Source organism: Mus caroli, unplaced genomic scaffold (genome assembly GCF_978045245.1).
Source record: "Mus caroli unplaced genomic scaffold, Mus_caroli_1 scaffold_5, whole genome shotgun sequence".
In the NCBI taxonomy this organism is placed as follows: domain Eukaryota; kingdom Metazoa; phylum Chordata; class Mammalia; order Rodentia; family Muridae; genus Mus; species Mus caroli.
In genome coordinates, this window is record NW_028227260.1 from 26641504 (window position 1) to 26647503 (window position 6000).

The following is a 6000-nucleotide window of genomic DNA, read 5'->3' on the forward strand; positions in this document are numbered from 1 at the left end:
TAGGCCATGAATTTGAAAGAGATCAAAAAAGCATATATGGGAGGATTTGGAGGAAGAAAATGAAAGGGTACAATGATGTAATTATATTATAGTTTCAAAAATAAAAGAAATTATTTTATAAAATAGAATACATTTGTCTTAACTTTATTTCTATTTAAGGTATAGCTAGTTATGTAATATCTAGAAGTTCACATAAGATTTATTAACTACTCTTCCTATTTCTGTGTATGTTTGAGAATTTTCAAATACAGAGGAGAATAAAGATGTAGTCCCTGTCTTCTAAAAATGTCAAGGAGCAGGGCATGTCTGTAATTCCAGGTGTTTGTGAGATGGACTCAGGAAGAGCACCACTTCAAAACTAGCCCACACAATAATTTCCAGCTCAGCCTGGACTACAAAGGGAGACCAGCTCTTAAGAGCTAAGGATTCAGCTTAATGGTAGAGCAATTATCTAGCATGTCTGTGGCCTAGAGTTACATCCACTGCCCCACATTAAAAGATTCTCTCCCCCCCCATCTCTTAGAAAGAACAACTGGAAGGAACTGAGTATTAGATTAGTAGTAGGTTTCAAGTAATGCTGTATATATATTAACTCATATAGGTTTCAATGTGTATAGTTTTTTTTTTTAAATATAGGTGTGGAACTCAGAAGGTCCATATTAGCCAAGACAACAAGTAACAAATGCTGGCAAGAAAACAGAGATAGTGGATCTCTAATACACTGTTGGTGGGAATGTAAATTATATGGCAAGTAGGGAAAAGAGTATGGATGCCTCTCAAAAACCTAAATATAGAACTACCATATGATCCAGCATCCCCACTACTGGGTTTACATCCAAAGGAAATGAAATCATTGTGCCAAAGAGGCATCTGCACTCCCATGCTTATTGCGGCACTATTCATAATAACCAAGATATGGAATCAACCTAGTGCCTGTTCATGTATGAATGGATAAATTAAATATAGTATGCATATACAATGGAGTATTATCCAGACATAAAAACCAATTCCTGTCATTTACACAAGTTGGGAGAGAACTGAAGGACATTGTGTTAAGTGAAATAATCTAAGAGGCAGAAGGACAGATACCACTAACATGTAGAAACTAAACAAGTTGATTTTACAGAAGGAGAGCAGAGAAACCAGTTGTCATAAGGTGACTAGGATATAGAGAAAAGGAATATATAGAATACTGGTGACTATATAGAAAAACATCATTAGATAAAGGAAAAACCTCCAGTGTCCTATATCATGGTACTATTATTAATAGTACTACGTTGTTGATTCCAAAATAGCTAGAAGAATTCTCAGTGTTCCCAACACAAAGAAGTTAAAAACATTTCAGATGATAACCATCATATATTTTATTATTATAATAAAATTCACATTGCACAGCATAATCTGTATAATTACTATATGTCAATAAGAGTATGTTATATCTATTTTATTAATGTTGAAAATGTTCCCTAAACAATCTCCTAAATTTTATGATTGGATAAGGACAGAGAGGCCTGTTTTCCCTTCACAATTAAATGAGTTCCTTTTATGAATAAGACTGTTTTTTTTTTTCAAAACTCAACTTCTTGGTAAACAAAATGAGACTCTTTTTCAAATCTATATCTCCTTGTGAACTTCAGAACAATGAGTTGCTAGCAAGAAGAATGTCACCTCACCATGTTTTTGGAATTGATGCATGGTAAGTGTTGGTGCTCTGAGTCTTCTCTTTGAAAGTTAAAGCATGAAGGAAATGCAAAACTATTTTAGACATTTTAGAGTACACATGGTAAAACACAAATAATCCAAAAAAGCCATGGATACACACTGTATATGTTCCAAATAAGATAAAATGGAATAAAAAGTGTAAGCAAGGGAGGAAAAAAACTCAAGAAACGGAGTTACGTGAGGAAGAAAGGCAGACAAATCAGAGAAAGTCAGAATAAATCCAAATATATTTCTATGATTTCTATAAAGTACAGCAAATACTTAAGTTGACATGATAAGCAGGGTCAGAATAAATAAAATAACAATATCTAGTTGTAAATTGCTTACCTTAATTTATGTCTCAGTATAAAACCATAGTAGGTTTTATAGGGGGTAGAGAAATGACTCTTAAGAGAACTTCTAGAGGATAAGGGTTGCATTCCTAGCACCGATATGGTGTTTCACAACTATTTTGTAACTCCAGTATTACAGGATTTAATGTCCTCTTCTGGCCTCCATAAGCGTCACAAACATATTATTCACAGATATACATGTAGAAAAAAAAAACCTGTATATATAAAAATAAACTGATTTGAACTCAATAAGGACAACAACAATAGACATACTAAAGTGGATAGGAGAAAGACCACAGGCCTCAACCTAACTTGAAGAACTACAGGCAACTAAAGAATACAAAACACGAAAGCACCAGGGCAGCTAGGGCGCAGGGTCGGCTGACACTCGCCAGCTACCCACAACACCCACCACAGGATCTTAAGACTTCTGGTGAGTGGAACACAGCTTCTGCTCCAGTCCAATCACGCGGGACCTGAGACTGCTTTGGTTGGGGAGGGAGAAATCCGGCCTACATAGGGCCACAAGCCTCTTCCGGTCAGAAAAGCACTGGGGTAGCTAGGGCGCAGGGTCGGCTGACACTCGCCAGCTACCCACAACACCCGCCACAGGATCTTAAGACTTCTGGAGAGTGGAACACAGCTTCTGCTCCAATCCAATTGCGCACGTGACCTGAGACTGCATGAGTTAGGGAAGCAGAAAACCGGCCTGAGTAGGACCACAGGCCTCTTCCGGCTGGACCAGCACCGGGGTACTGCCAGCTACCCACGACCCCCGCCACAGGATTTTGAGACTGCTGGTGAGTGGAACACAGCTTCTGCTCCAATCTTTAAACAGTGACAACGACAACAACTAACCCCAGAGATTACCAGATGGCGAAAGGTAAACGTAATAATCTTACTAACAGAAACCAAGACCACTCACCATCATCAGAACCCAGCACTCCCACTTCACCCAGTCCAGGGCACCCCAACACACCGGAAAAGCTAGACACGGATCTAAAAGCATATCTCCTGATGATGGTAGAGGACTTCAAGAAGGACTTTAATAACACACTTAAAGAAATACAAAGGAACACTGGTAAACAGGTAGAAGACAATAAAGAGGAAGCACAAAAATCCCTTAAAGAATTACAGGAGAACACTGCTAAATAGTTACAAATCCTTAAAGAAAAACAGGATAACCTAATCAAACAGGTAGAAGTCCTTAATGAAAAACAGGAAAACACATCCAAACAGATGATGGAAATGAACAAAACCATACTAGACCTAAAAAGGGAAGTAGACACAATAAAGAAAACCCAAAATGAGGCAACACTGGAGATAGAAACCCTAGGAAAGAAATCTGGAACCATAGATACCAGCATCAGCAACAGAATACAAGAGATGGAAGAGAGAATCTCAGATGCAGAAGATTCCATAGAGAACATCGGCACAACAATCAAGGAAAATGTAAAATGCAAAAAGATCCTAACTCAAAACATCCAAGAAATACAGGACACAATGAGAAGACCAAACCTACGGATAATAGGAGTGGATGAGCATGAAGATTTTCAACTCAAAGGACCAGCAAACATCTTCAACAAAATTATAGAAGAAAACTTCCCAAATCTAAAGAAAGAGATGCCCATGAACATACAAGAAGCCTACAGAACTCCAAATAGACTGGACCAGAAAAGAAATACCTCCCGACACATAATAATCAGAACAACAAATGCTCTAAATAAAGATAGAATACTAAAAGCAGTAAGAGAAAAAGGCCAAGTAAAATATAAAGGCAATCCTATCAGAATTACACCAGATTTTTCACTAGAGACTATGAAAGCCAGAAGATCCTGGACAGATGTTATACAGACACTAAAAGAACACAAATTCCAGCCCAGGCTACTATACCCAGCCAAACTCTCAATTAACATAGATGGAGAAACCAAAGTATTCCACGACAAAACCAAATTCACACATTATCTCTCCACGAATCCAGCCCTTCAAAGGATAATAACAGAAAAAAACCAATACAAGGACAGGAACCACGCCCTAGAAACAACAAGAAGGTAATCCCTCAACAAACCTAAAAGAAGACAGCCACAAGAACAAAATGCCAACTTTAACAACAAAAATAACAGGAAACAACAATTACTTTTCCTTAATATCTCTTAATATCAATGGACTCAACTCCCCGATAAAAAGACATAGACTAACAAACTGGCTACACAAACAAGACCCAACATTTTGCTGCTTACAGGAAACTCATCTCAGAGAAAAAGATAGACACTACCTTAGAATGAAAGGCTGGAAAACAATTTTCCAAGCAAATGGTATGAAGAAACAAGCTGGAGTAGCCATTCTAATATCTGATAAGATTGACTTCCAACCCAAAGTCATTAAAAAAGACAGGTAGGGACACTTCATACTCATCAAAGGTAAAATCCTCCAAGAGGAACTATCAATCCTGAATATCTATGCTCCAAATACAAAGGCAGCCACATTCATTAAAGAAACTTTAGTAAATCTCAAAGCACACATTGCACCTCATACAATAATAGTGGGAGACTTCAACACACCACATTCACCAATGGACAGATCATGGAAACAGAAACTAAACAGGGACACAGAGAAACTAAGAGAAATTATGAATCAAATGGATCTGGCAGATATCTACAGAACATTCTATCCTAAAACAAAAGGATATACCTTCTTCTCAGCACCTCATGGTACCTTCTCCAAAATTGACCACATAATTGGTCACAAAACAGGCCTCAACAGATACAAAAATATTGACATTGTCCCATGCATCCTATCAGATCACCATGGACTAAGGCTGATCTTCAATAACAAAATAAATAATAGAAAGCCAACCTTCACGTGGAAACTGAACAACACTCTTCTCAATGATACCTTGGTCAAGGAAGGAATAAAGAAAGAAATTAAGGACTTTTTAGAGTTCAATGAAAATGAAGCCACAACATACCCAAACTTATGGGATGCAATGAAAGCATTTCTAAGAGGAAAACTCATAGCTCTGAGTGCCTCCAAAAGGAAACTAGAGAGAGCACACATTAGCAGCTTGACAACATACCTAAAAGCACTAGAACAAAAGAAAGCAAATTCACCCAAGAGGAGTAGATGGCAGGAAATAATCAAACTCAGGGGCGAAATCAACCAAGTGGAAACAAGAAAAACTATTCAAAGAATCAACCAATCAAGGAGCTGGTTCTTTGAGAATATCAACAAGATAGATAAACCCTTAGCCAGACTCACTAGAGGGCACAGGGAAAGCATCCTAATTAACAAAATCAGAAATGAAAAAGGAGACATAACAACAGATCCTGAAGACATCCAAAACACCATCAGATCCTTCTACCAAAGGCTATACTCAACAAAACTGGAGAACCTGGATGAAATGGAGAAGTTCCTAGACAGATACCAGGTACCAAAGTTGAATTAAGATCAGGTTAATGATCTAAACAGCCCTATATCCCCCAAAGAAATAGAAGCAGTCATTAATAGTCTCCCAACTAAAAAAAGCCCAGGACCAGATGGGTTTAGTGCAGAGTTCTCTCAGACCTTCAAAGAAGATCTAATCCCAGTTCTTCACAAACTATTCCACAAAATAGAAACAGAAGGTACTCTACCCAACTCATTCTATGAAGCCACAATTACTCTGATACCTAAACCACAAAAAGACCCAACAAAGATAGAAAACTTCAGATCAATATCCCTTATGAATATTCATGCAAAAATCCTCAATAAAGTTCTTGCTAACCGAATCCAAGAACACATCAAAACAGTCATCCATCCTGACCAAGTAGGTTTCATCCCAGGGATGCAGGGATGGTTCAATATACGGAAATCCATCAACGTAATCCAGTATATAAACAAACTCCAAGACAAAAACCACATGGTCATCTCGTTAGATGCGGAAAAAGCATTTGACAAGATCCAACAC